General features: G+C 48.8%; 1 protein-coding gene across 2 annotated transcripts in view; it reads left to right on the top strand.

Annotated features, from left to right (window-relative positions):
- LOC133577538 (uncharacterized) overlaps nt 1–15,037 on the top strand; it is a 162,157-nt gene that overhangs the window by 1,374 nt on the left and 145,746 nt on the right. The gene's annotated exons all lie outside the window — the stretch shown is intronic.

The following is a 15,037-nucleotide window of genomic DNA, read 5'->3' as shown; positions in this document are numbered from 1 at the left end:
TGCACGTACACTGTCTCATACACACAGCGTGCACATACACTGTCTCATACACACAGCGTGCACATACACTGTCTCATACACACAGCGTGCACATACACTGTCTCATACACACAGCGTGCACGTACACTGTCTCATACACACAGCGTGCACATACACTGTCTCATACACACAGCGTGCACATACACTGTCTCATACACACAGCGTGCACGTACACTGTCTCATACACACAGCGTGCACATACACTGTCTCATACACACAGCGTGCACATACACTGTCTCATACACACAGCGTGCACATACACTGTCTCATACACACAGCGTGCACATACACTGTCTCATACACACAGCGTGCACATACACTGTCTCATACACACAGCGTGCACATACACTGTCTCATACACACATCATGCACATACACTGTCTCATACACACATCGTGCACATACACTGTCTCATACACACAGCGTGCACGTACACTGTCTCATACACACAGCGTGCACATACACTGTCTCATACACACAGCGTGCACATACACTGTCTCATACACACAGCGTGCACATACACTGTCTCATACACACATCATGCACGTACACTGTCTCATACACACAGCGTGCACGTACACTGTCTCATACACACAGCGTGCACATACACTGTCTCATACACACAGCGTGCACATACACTGTCTCATACACACAGCGTGCACATACACTGTCTCATACACACAGCGTGCACATACACTGTCTCATACACACAGCGTGCACATACACTGTCTCATACACACAGCGTGCACGTACACTGTCTCATACACACAGCGTGCACATACACTGTCTCATACACACAGCGTGCACATACACTGTCTCATACACACAGCGTGCACATACACTGTCTCATACACACAGCGTGCACGTACACTGTCTCATACACACAGCGTGCACATACACTGTCTCATACACACAGCGTGCACATACACTGTCTCATACACACAGCGTGCACGTACACTGTCTCATACACACAGCGTGCACATACACTGTCTCATACACACAGCGTGCACATACACTGTCTCATACACACAGCGTGCACATACACTGTCTCATACACACAGCGTGCACATACACTGTCTCATACACACAGCGTGCACATACACTGTCTCATACACACAGCGTGCACATACACTGTCTCATACACACAGCGTGCACATACACTGTCTCATACACACATCATGCACATACACTGTCTCATACACACATCGTGCACATACACTGTCTCATACACACAGCGTGCACGTACACTGTCTCATACACACAGCGTGCACATACACTGTCTCATACACACAGCGTGCACATACACTGTCTCATACACACAGCGTGCACATACACTGTCTCGTACACACAGCGTGCACATACACTGTCTCATACACACAGCGTGCACATACACTGTCTCATACACACAGCGTGCACATACACTGTCTCATACACACAGCGTGCACGTACACTGTCTCATACACACAGCGTGCACATACACTGTCTCATACACACAGCGTGCACATACACTGTCTCATACACACAGCGTGCACATACACTGTCTCATACACACATCATGCACATACACTGTCTCATACACACATCGTGCACATACACTGTCTCATACACACAGCGTGCACGTACACTGTCTCATACACACAGCGTGCACATACACTGTCTCATACACACAGCGTGCACATACACTGTCTCATACACACAGCGTGCACATACACTGTCTCATACACACAGCGTGCACATACACTGTCTCATACACACATCATGCACATACACTGTCTCATACACACATCGTGCACATACACTGTCTCATACACACAGCGTGCACGTACACTGTCTCATACACACAGCGTGCACGTACACTGTCTCATACACACAGCGTGCACATACACTGTCTCATACACACAGTGTGCACATACACTGTCTCATACACACAGTGTGCACATACACTGTCTCATACACACAGCGTGCACATACACTGTCTCATACACACAGCGTGCACATACACTGTCTCATACACACAGCGTGCACATACACTGTCTCATACACACATCATGCACATACACTGTCTCATACACACAGCGTGCACATACACTGTCTCATACACACAGGGTGCACATACACTGTCTCATACACACAACGTGCACATACACTGTCTCATACACACATCATGCACATACACTGTCTCGTACACACAGCGTGCACATACACTGTCTCATACACACAGCGTGCACATACACTGTCTCATACACACAGCGTGCACATACACTGTCTCATACACACAGCGTGCACATACACTGTCTCATACACACAACGTGCACATACACTGTCTCATACACACAACGTGCACATACACTGTCTCATACACACAACGTGCACATACACTGTCTCATACACACAACGTGCACATACACTGTCTCATACACACAACGTGCACATACACTGTCTCATACACACAACGTGCACATACACTGTCTCATACACACAACGTGCACATACACTGTCTCATACACACAGCGTGCACATACACTGTCTCGTACACACAACGTGCACATACACTGTCTCATACACACAGCGTGCACATACACTGTCTCGTACACACAGCGTGCACATACACTGTCTCATACACACAACGTGCACATACACTGTCTCGTACACACAGCGTGCACATACACTGTCTCATACACACAGCGTGCACATACACTGTCTCATACACACATCATGCACATACACTGTCTCATACACACAGCGTGCACATACACTGTCTCATACACACATCATGCACATACACTGTCTCATACACACAGCGTGCACATACACTGTCTCATACACACAACGTGCACATACACTGTCTCATACACACAGCGTGCACATACACTGTCTCATACACACAGCGTGCACATACACTGTCTCATACACACAGCGTGCACATACACTGTCTCATACACACAGCGTGCACATACACTGTCTCATACACACAGCGTGCACATACACTGTCTCATACACACAGCGTGCACGTACACTGTCTCATACACACAGCGTGCACATACACTGTCTCATACACACAGCGTGCACATACACTGTCTCATACACACAGCGTGCACATACACTGTCTCATACACACAGCGTGCACATACACTGTCTCATACACACAGCGTGCACATACACTGTCTCATACACACAGCGTGCACATACACTGTCTCATACACACAACGTGCACATACACTGTCTCATACACACAACGTGCACATACACTGTCTCATACACACAGCGTGCACATACACTGTCTCGTACACACAGCGTGCACATACACTGTCTCATACACACAGCGTGCACATACACTGTCTCATACACACAACGTGCACATACACTGTCTCGTACACACAGCGTGCACATACACTGTCTCATACACACATCATGCACATACACTGTCTCATACACACATCGTGCACATACACTGTCTCATACACACAGCGTGCACGTACACTGTCTCATACACACAGCGTGCACATACACTGTCTCATACACACAGCGTGCACATACACTGTCTCATACACACAGCGTGCACATACACTGTCTCATACACACAGCGTGCACATACACTGTCTCATACACACATCATGCACATACACTGTCTCATACACACATCGTGCACATACACTGTCTCATACACACAGCGTGCACGTACACTGTCTCATACACACAGCGTGCACATACACTGTCTCATACACACAGCGTGCACATACACTGTCTCATACACACAGTGTGCACATACACTGTCTCATACACACAGCGTGCACATACACTGTCTCATACACACAGCGTGCACATACACTGTCTCATACACACAACGTGCACATACACTGTCTCATACACACATCATGCACATACACTGTCTCATACACACAGCGTGCACATACACTGTCTCATACACACAGTGTGCACATACACTGTCTCATACACACAGCGTGCACGTACACTGTCTCATACACACAGCGTGCACATACACTGTCTCATACACACAGCGTGCACATACACTGTCTCATACACACATCATGCACATACACTGTCTCATACACACAGCGTGCACATACACTGTCTCATACACACAGCGTGCACATACACTGTCTCATACACACAACGTGCACATACACTGTCTCGTACACACAGCGTGCACATACACTGTCTCATACACACATCATGCACATACACTGTCTCATACACACATCGTGCACATACACTGTCTCATACACACAGCGTGCACATACACTGTCTCATACACACAGCGTGCACATACACTGTCTCATACACACAGCGTGCACATACACTGTCTCATACACACAGCGTGCACATACACTGTCTCATACACACATCATGCACATACACTGTCTCATACACACATCGTGCACATACACTGTCTCATACACACAGCGTGCACGTACACTGTCTCATACACACAGCGTGCACATACACTGTCTCATACACACATCATGCACATACACTGTCTCATACACACATCGTGCACATACACTGTCTCATACACACAGCGTGCACGTACACTGTCTCATACACACAGCGTGCACATACACTGTCTCATACACACATCATGCACATACACTGTCTCATACACACATCGTGCACATACACTGTCTCATACACACATCGTGCACATACACTGTCTCATACACACAGCGTGCACATACACTGTCTCATACACACAGCGTGCACATACACTGTCTCATACACACATCATGCACATACACTGTCTCATACACACATCGTGCACATACACTGTCTCATACACACAGCGTGCACGTACACTGTCTCATACACACAGCGTGCACATACACTGTCTCATACACACAGCGTGCACATACACTGTCTCATACACACAGTGTGCACATACACTGTCTCATACACACAGCGTGCACATACACTGTCTCATACACACAGCGTGCACATACACTGTCTCATACACACAACGTGCACATACACTGTCTCATACACACATCATGCACATACACTGTCTCATACACACAGCGTGCACATACACTGTCTCATACACACAGTGTGCACATACACTGTCTCATACACACAGCGTGCACGTACACTGTCTCATACACACAGCGTGCACATACACTGTCTCATACACACAGCGTGCACATACACTGTCTCATACACACATCATGCACATACACTGTCTCATACACACAGCGTGCACATACACTGTCTCATACACACAGCGTGCACATACACTGTCTCATACACACAACGTGCACATACACTGTCTCGTACACACAGCGTGCACATACACTGTCTCATACACACATCATGCACATACACTGTCTCATACACACATCGTGCACATACACTGTCTCATACACACAGCGTGCACATACACTGTCTCATACACACAGCGTGCACATACACTGTCTCATACACACAGCGTGCACATACACTGTCTCATACACACAGCGTGCACATACACTGTCTCATACACACATCATGCACATACACTGTCTCATACACACATCGTGCACATACACTGTCTCATACACACAGCGTGCACGTACACTGTCTCATACACACAGCGTGCACATACACTGTCTCATACACACATCATGCACATACACTGTCTCATACACACATCGTGCACATACACTGTCTCATACACACAGCGTGCACGTACACTGTCTCATACACACAGCGTGCACATACACTGTCTCATACACACATCATGCACATACACTGTCTCATACACACATCGTGCACATACACTGTCTCATACACACATCGTGCACATACACTGTCTCATACACACAGCGTGCACATACACTGTCTCATACACACAACGTGCACATACACTGTCTCATACACACAACGTGCACATACACTGTCTCATACACACATCGTGCACATACACTGTCTCATACACACAACGTGCACATACACTGTCTCATACACACATCGTGCACATACACTGTCTCATACACACATCATGCACATACACTGTCTCATACACACATCGTGCACATACACTGTCTCATACACACAGCGTGCACATACACTGTCTCATACACACAGCGTGCACATACACTGTCTCATACACACAGCGTGCACATACACTGTCTCATACACACAGCGTGCACATACACTGTCTCATACACACATCATGCACATACACTGTCTCATACACACAGCGTGCACATACACTGTCTCATACACACAGTGTGCACATACACTGTCTCATACACACAGCGTGCACATACACTGTCTCATACACACAGCGTGCACATACACTGTCTCATACACACAACGTGCACATACACTGTCTCATACACACATCATGCACATACACTGTCTCATACACACAGCGTGCACATACACTGTCTCATACACACAGTGTGCACATACACTGTCTCATACACACAGCGTGCACGTACACTGTCTCATACACACAGCGTGCACATACACTGTCTCATACACACAGCGTGCACATACACTGTCTCATACACACATCATGCACATACACTGTCTCATACACACAGCGTGCACATACACTGTCTCATACACACAGCGTGCACATACACTGTCTCATACACACAACGTGCACATACACTGTCTCATACACACATCATGCACATACACTGTCTCATACACACAGCGTGCACATACACTGTCTCATACACACAACGTGCACATACACTGTCTCATACACACAGCGTGCACATACACTGTCTCATACACACAGCGTGCACATACACTGTCTCATACACACAGCGTGCACATACACTGTCTCATACACACAGCGTGCACATACACTGTCTCATACACACAGCGTGCACATACACTGTCTCATACACACAACGTGCACATACACTGTCTCATACACACAGCGTGCACATACACTGTCTCATACACACAGCGTGCACATACACTGTCTCGTACACACAACGTGCACATACACTGTCTCATACACACAGCGTGCACATACACTGTCTCATACACACAACGTGCACATACACTGTCTCATACACACAGCGTGCACATACACTGTCTCGTACACACAACGTGCACATACACTGTCTCATACACACAGTGTGCACATACACTGTCTCATACACACAGCGTGCACATACACTAAAACAGTGTGAGAGAATCAACTAATGTCATGTTGTTGCTATGATAGAATATGACAGCTAATGCTAATAGCTAAGCTAAACACTATCGTTAGCTAACAGTTTAAGTGGGCCATAGTTGATGTGCTCAAAGCAGGAAGAGGAATGTAACGTTTACAAGCCTTTGGAAAGAGGATGGCAAGCGTGTAAAGGTTGCAAAGAGTCACTTGAAAGGCCCGAACATGCTGTGGTGGAAGGTACACGGAGCACAGTCCTAAATGTAAAGTAGTCAGTCTTGTAACAACAACAAGTTGACTGTAAGTCTTTAAAAGTCTTATTGTTGAAACTAATATTGATGCTAACTTTGCTATACTGCACCAGTCTGCTAACTATTATAAATCCTTCAACTCTAATTCATTGTGCAACATTATTGCCACATCTTCACCTGAAGCAAAATCCTAAAATAAAATATGTTTCCAAAGGCCCCAAATGTCCAGATTTGGAAATGTTTGTATCTATTTTCAAAGTCCAGAGGAATATGTTTCCACAGAGCAGCCTTACGTCGCTCCTCTAAGTCCAGCGTCCTCCATTGTGTTTCCACAGAGCAGCTACCTGTATCACCTTACGTCACTCCCTTAAGTCCAGCGTCCTCCATTGTGTTTCCACAGAGCAGCTACCTGTATCTCCTTATGTCGCTCCTCTAAGTCCACCGTCCTTCATTGTGTTTCCACAGAGCAGCTACCTGTATCACCTTACGTCACTCCCTTAAGTCCAGCGTCCTCCATTGTGTTTCCACAGAGCAGCTACCTGTATCACCTTACGTCACTCCCTTAAGTCCAGCGTCCTCCATTGTGTTTCCACAGAGCAGCTACCTGTATCTCCTTATGTCGCTCCTCTAAGTCCACCGTCCTTCATTGTGTTTCCACAGAGCAGCTACCTGTATCACCTTACGTCACTCCCTTAAGTCCACCGTCCTTCATTGTGTTTCCACAGAGCAGCTACCTGTATCACCTTACGTCACTCCCTTAAGTCCAGCGTCCTCCATTGTGTTTCCACAGAGCAGCTACCTGTATCACCTTACGTCACTCCCTTAAGTCCAGCGTCCTCCATTGTGTTTCCACAGAGCAGCTACCTGTATCGCCTTACGTCACTCCTCTAAGTCCACCGTCCTCCATTGTGTTTCCACAGAGCAGCTACCTGTATCTCCTTACATCGCTCCTCTAAGTCCACCGTCCTTCATTGTGTTTCCACAGAGCAGCTACCTGTATCACCTTACGTCGCTTCTCTAAGTCCAGCGTCCTCCATTGTGTTTCCACAGAGCAGCTACCTGTATCTCCTTACGTCGCTCCTCTAAGTCCACCGTCCTTCATTGTGTTTCCACAGAGCAGCTACCTGTATCGCCTTATGTCACTCCCTTAAGTCCACCGTCCTTCATTGTGTTTCCACAGAGCAGCTACCTGTATCTCCTTACGTCGCTCCTCTAAGTCCACCGTCCTTCATTGTGTTTCCACAGAGCAGCTACCTGTATCTCCTTACGTCGCTCCTCTAAGTCCAGCGTCCTTCATTGTGTTTCCACAGAGCAGCTACCTGTATCTCCTTACGTCGCTCCTCTAAGTCCACCGTCCTTCATTGTGTTTCCACAGAGCAGCTACCTGTATCGCCTTATGTCACTCCCTTAAGTCCACCGTCCTTCATTGTGTTTCCACAGAGCAGCTACCTGTATCGCCTTATGTCACTCCCTTAAGTCCACCGTCCTTCATTGTGTTTCCACAGAGCAGCTACCTGTATCTCCTTACGTCGCTCCTCTAAGTCCACCGTCCTTCATTGTGTTTCCACAGAGCAGCTACCTGTATCGCCTTATGTCACTCCCTTAAGTCCACCGTCCTTCATTGTGTTTCCACAGAGCAGCTACCTGTGTCACCTTACGTCGCTCCTCTAAGTCCAGCGTCCTCCATTGTGTTTCCACAGAGCAGCTACCTGTATCTCCTTACATCGCTCCTCTAAGTCCACCGTCCTTCATTGTGTTTCCACAGAGCAGCTACCTGTATCACCTTACGTCGCTTCTCTAAGTCCAGCGTCCTCCATTGTGTTTCCACAGAGCAGCTACCTGTATCTCCTTACGTCGCTCCTCTAAGTCCACCGTCCTTCATTGTGTTTCCACAGAGCAGCTACCTGTATCGCCTTATGTCACTCCCTTAAGTCCACCGTCCTCCATTGTGTTTCCACAGAGCAGCTACCTGTATCTCCTTACGTCGCTCCTCTAAGTCCACCGTCCTTCATTGTGTTTCCACAGAGCAGCTACCTGTATCTCCTTACGTCGCTCCTCTAAGTCCAGCGTCCTTCATTGTGTTTCCACAGAGCAGCTACCTGTATCTCCTTACGTCGCTCCTCTAAGTCCACCGTCCTTCATTGTGTTTCCACAGAGCAGCTACCTGTATCGCCTTATGTCACTCCCTTAAGTCCACCGTCCTTCATTGTGTTTCCACAGAGCAGCTACCTGTGTCACCTTACGTCGCTCCTCTAAGTCCAGCGTCCTCCATTGTGTTTCCACAGAGCAGCTACCTGTATCGCCTTACGTCACTCCCTTAAGTCCAGCGTCCTCCATTGTGTTTCCACAGAGCAGCTACCTGTATCACCTTACGTCACTCCCTTAAGTCCAGCGTCCTCCATTGTGTTTCCACAGAGCAGCTACCTGTATCGCCTTACGTCGCTCCTCTAAGTCCAGCGTCCTCCATTGTGTTTCCACAGAGCAGCTACCTGTATCACCTTACGTCACTCCCTTAAGTCCAGCGTCCTCCATTGTGTTTCCACAGAGCAGCTACCTGTATCGCCTTACGTCGCTCCTCTAAGTCCAGCGTCCTTCATTGTGTTTCCACAGAGCAGCTACCTGTATCGCCTTACGTCGCTCCTCTAAGTCCACCGTCCTCCATTGTGTTTCCACAGAGCAGCTACCTGTATCTCCTTACGTCGCTCCTCTAAGTCCAGCGTCCTCCATTGTGTTTCCACAGAGCAGCTAACTGTATCTCCTTACGTCGCTCCTCTAAGTCCACCGTCCTTCATTGTGTTTCCACAGAGCAGCTACCTGTATCTCCTTACGTCGCTCCTCTAAGTCCACCGTCCTCCATTGTGTTTCCACAGAGCAGCTACCTGTATCTCCTTACGTCGCTCCTCTAAGTCCACCGTCCTTCATTGTGTTTCCACAGAGCAGCTACCTGTATCACCTTACGTCGCTCCTCTAAGTCCACCGTCCTCCATTGTGTTTCCACAGAGCAGCTACCTGTATCACCTTACGTCACTCCCTTAAGTCCACCGTCCTTCATTGTGTTTCCACAGAGCAGCTACCTGTATCACCTTACGTCACTCCCTTAAGTCCAGCGTCCTCCATTGTGTTTCCACAGAGCAGCTACCTGTATCGCCTTACGTCACTCCTCTAAGTCCACCGTCCTCCATTGTGTTTCCACAGAGCAGCTACCTGTATCTCCTTACATCGCTCCTCTAAGTCCACCGTCCTCCATTGTGTTTCCACAGAGCAGCTACCTGTATCACCTTACGTCGCTTCTCTAAGTCCAGCGTCCTCCATTGTGTTTCCACAGAGCAGCTACCTGTATCTCCTTACGTCGCTCCTCTAAGTCCACCGTCCTTCATTGTGTTTCCACAGAGCAGCTACCTGTATCTCCTTACGTCGCTCCTCTAAGTCCACCGTCCTTCATTGTGTTTCCACAGAGCAGCTACCTGTATCGCCTTATGTCACTCCCTTAAGTCCACCGTCCTTCATTGTGTTTCCACAGAGCAGCTACCTGTGTCACCTTACGTCGCTCCTCTAAGTCCAGCGTCCTCCATTGTGTTTCCACAGAGCAGCTACCTGTATCGCCTTACGTCACTCCCTTAAGTCCAGCGTCCTCCATTGTGTTTCCACAGAGCAGCTACCTGTATCACCTTACGTCACTCCCTTAAGTCCAGCGTCCTCCATTGTGTTTCCACAGAGCAGCTACCTGTATCGCCTTACGTCGCTCCTCTAAGTCCAGCGTCCTTCATTGTGTTTCCACAGAGCAGCTACCTGTATCGCCTTACGTCGCTCCTCTAAGTCCAGCGTCCTTCATTGTGTTTCCACAGAGCAGCTACCTGTATCGCCTTACGTCGCTCCTCTAAGTCCACCGTCCTCCATTGTGTTTCCACAGAGCAGCTACCTGTATCTCCTTACGTCGCTCCTCTAAGTCCACCGTCCTCCATTGTGTTTCCACAGAGCAGCTACCTGTATCTCCTTACGTCGCTCCTCTAAGTCCACCGTCCTTCATTGTGTTTCCACAGAGCAGCTACCTGTATCACCTTACGTCACTCCCTTAAGTCCAGCGTCCTCCATTGTGTTTCCACAGAGCAGCTACCTGTATCGCCTTACGTCGCTCCTCTAAGTCCACCGTCCTTCATTGTGTTTCCACAGAGCAGCTACCTGTATCTCCTTACGTCGCTCCTCTAAGTCCACCGTCCTCCATTGTGTTTCCACAGAGCAGCTACCTGTATCACCTTACGTCGCTCCTCTAAGTCCACCGTCCTTCATTGTGTTTCCACAGAGCAGCTACCTGTATCGCCTTACGTCGCTTCTCTAAGTCCAGCGTCCTCCATTGTGTTTCCACAGAGCAGCTACCTGTATCGCCTTATGTCACTCCCTTAAGTCCACCGTCCTCCATTGTGTTTCCACAGAGCAGCTGCCTGTATCTCCTTACGTCGCTCCTCTAAGTCCACCGTCCTTCATTGTGTTTCCACAGAGCAGCTACCTGTATCACCTTACGTCGCTCCTCTAAGTCCAGCGTCCTCCATTGTGTTTCCACAGAGCAGCTACCTGTATCGCCTTATGTCACTCCCTTAAGTCCACCGTCCTCCATTGTGTTTCCACAGAGCAGCTGCCTGTATCTCCTTACGTCGCTCCTCTAAGTCCACCATCCTCCATTGTGTTTCCACAGAGCAGCTGCCTGTATCTCCTTACGTCGCTCCTCTAAGTCCACCGTCCTTCATTGTGTTTCCACAGAGCAGCTACCTGTATCTCCTTACGTCGCTCCTCTAAGTCCACCGTCCTCCATTGTGTTTCCACAGAGCAGCTACCTGTATCTCCTTACGTCGCTCCTCTAAGTCCACCGTCCTCCATTGTGTTTCCACAGAGCAGCTACCTGTATCTCCTTACGTCGCTCCTCTAAGTCCACCGTCCTCCATTGTGTTTCCACAGAGCAGCTACCTGTATCTCCTTACGTCGCTCCTCTAAGTCCACCGTCCTTCATTGTGTTTCCACAGAGCAGCTACCTGTATCACCTTACGTCACTCCCTTAAGTCCAGCGTCCTCCATTGTGTTTCCACAGAGCAGCTACCTGTATCGCCTTACGTCGCTCCTCTAAGTCCAGCGTCCTCCATTGTGTTTCCACAGAGCAGCTACCTGTATCGCCTTATGTCACTCCCTTAAGTCCACCGTCCTCCATTGTGTTTCCACAGAGCAGCTGCCTGTATCTCCTTACGTCGCTCCTCTAAGTCCACCGTCCTTCATTGTGTTTCCACAGAGCAGCTACCTGTATCACCTTACGTCGCTCCTCTAAGTCCAGCGTCCTCCATTGTGTTTCCACAGAGCAGCTACCTGTATCGCCTTATGTCACTCCCTTAAGTCCACCGTCCTCCATTGTGTTTCCACAGAGCAGCTGCCTGTATCTCCTTACGTCGCTCCTCTAAGTCCACCGTCCTCCATTGTGTTTCCACAGAGCAGCTACCTGTATCTCCTTACGTCGCTCCTCTAAGTCCACCGTCCTCCATTGTGTTTCCACAGAGCAGCTACCTGTATCGCCTTACGTCGCTCCTCTAAGTCCACCGTCCTTCATTGTGTTTCCACAGAGCAGCTACCTGTATCACCTTACGTCGCTCCTCTAAGTCCAGCGTCCTCCATTGTGTTTCCACAGAGCAGCTACCTGTATCGCCTTACGTCGCTCCTCTAAGTCCACCGTCCTTCATTGTGTTTCCACAGAGCAGCTACCTGTATCTCCTTACGTCGCTCCTCTAAGTCCACCGTCCTCCATTGTGTTTCCACAGAGCAGCTACCTGTATCTCCTTACGTCGCTCCTTTAAGTCCACCGTCCTTCATTGTGTTTCCACAGAGCAGCTACCTGTATCTCCTTACGTCGCTTCTCTAAGTCCAGCGTCCTCCATTGTGTTTCCACAGAGCAGCTACCTGTATCACCTTACGTCGCTTCTCTAAGTCCAGCGTCCTCCATTGTGTTTCCACAGAGCAGCTACCTGTATCGCCTTATGTCACTCCTCTAAGTCCACCGTCCTTCATTGTGTTTCCACAGAGCAGCTACCTGTATCTCCTTACGTCGCTCCTCTAAGTCCAGCGTCCTCCATTGTGTTTCCACAGAGCAGCTACCTGTATCTCCTTACGTCGCTTCTCTAAGTCCACCGTCCTCCATTGTGTTTCCACAGAGCAGCTACCTGTATCGCCTTATGTCACTCCCTTAAGTCCACCGTCCTCCATTGTGTTTCCACAGAGCAGCTACCTGTATCACCTTACGTCGCTCCTCTAAGTCCACCGTCCTTCATTGTGTTTCCACAGAGCAGCTACCTGTATCTCCTTACGTCGCTCCTCTAAGTCCACCGTCCTTCATTGTGTTTCCACAGAGCAGCTACCTGTATCGCCTTATGTCACTCCCTTAAGTCCACCGTCCTCCATTGTGTTTCCACAGAGCAGCTGCCTGTATCTCCTTACGTCGCTCCTCTAAGTCCACCGTCCTTCATTGTGTTTCCACAGAGCAGCTACCTGTATCACCTTACGTCGCTCCTCTAAGTCCAGCGTCCTTCATTGTGTTTCCACAGAGCAGCTACCTGTATCTCCTTACGTCGCTTCTCTAAGTCCACCGTCCTCCATTGTGTTTCCACAGAGCAGCTACCTGTATCGCCTTATGTCACTCCCTTAAGTCCACCGTCCTCCATTGTGTTTCCACAGAGCAGCTGCCTGTATCTCCTTACGTCGCTCCTCTGTCCACCGTCCTTCATTGTGTTTCCACAGAGCAGCTACCTGTATCACCTTACGTCACTCCCTTAAGTCCAGCGTCCTCCATTGTGTTTCCACAGAGCAGCTACCTGTATCACCTTACGTCACTCCCTTAAGTCCAGCGTCCTCCATTGTGTTTCCACAGAGCAGCTACCTGTATCACCTTACGTCACTCCCTTAAGTCCAGCGTCCTCCATTGTGTTTCCACAGAGCAGCTACCTGTATCTCCTTATGTCGCTCCTCTAAGTCCACTGTCCTCCATTGTGTTTCCACAGAGCAGCTACCTGTATCACCTTACGTCACTCCCTTAAGTCCACCGTCCTTCATTGTGTTTCCACAGAGCAGCTACCTGTATCACCTTACGTCACTCCCTTAAGTCCAGCGTCCTCCATTGTGTTTCCACAGAGCAGCTACCTGTATCACCTTACGTCACTCCCTTAAGTCCAGCGTCCTCCATTGTGTTTCCACAGAGCAGCTACCTGTATCGCCTTACGTCACTCCTCTAAGTCCACCGTCCTCCATTGTGTTTCCACAGAGCAGCTACCTGTATCTCCTTACATCGCTCCTCTAAGTCCACCGTCCTTCATTGTGTTTCCACAGAGCAGCTACCTGTATCACCTTACGTCGCTTCTCTAAGTCCAGCGTCCTCCATTGTGTTTCCACAGAGCAGCTACCTGTATCTCCTTACGTCGCTCCTCTAAGTCCACCGTCCTTCATTGTGTTTCCACAGAGCAGCTACCTGTATCGCCTTATGTCACTCCCTTAAGTCCACCGTCCTCCATTGTGTTTCCACAGAGCAGCTACCTGTATCTCCTTACGTCGCTCCTCTAAGTCCAGCGTCCTTCATTGTGTTTCCACAGAGCAG

The sequence above is a fragment of the Nerophis lumbriciformis genome, linkage group LG37 (genome assembly GCF_033978685.3).
Source record: "Nerophis lumbriciformis linkage group LG37, RoL_Nlum_v2.1, whole genome shotgun sequence".
NCBI classification, from domain to species: Eukaryota; Metazoa; Chordata; class Actinopteri; order Syngnathiformes; family Syngnathidae; genus Nerophis; species Nerophis lumbriciformis.
Note: the sequence above shows the minus strand (reverse complement) of the source record. Positions and strands in the feature narration are given on the sequence as shown.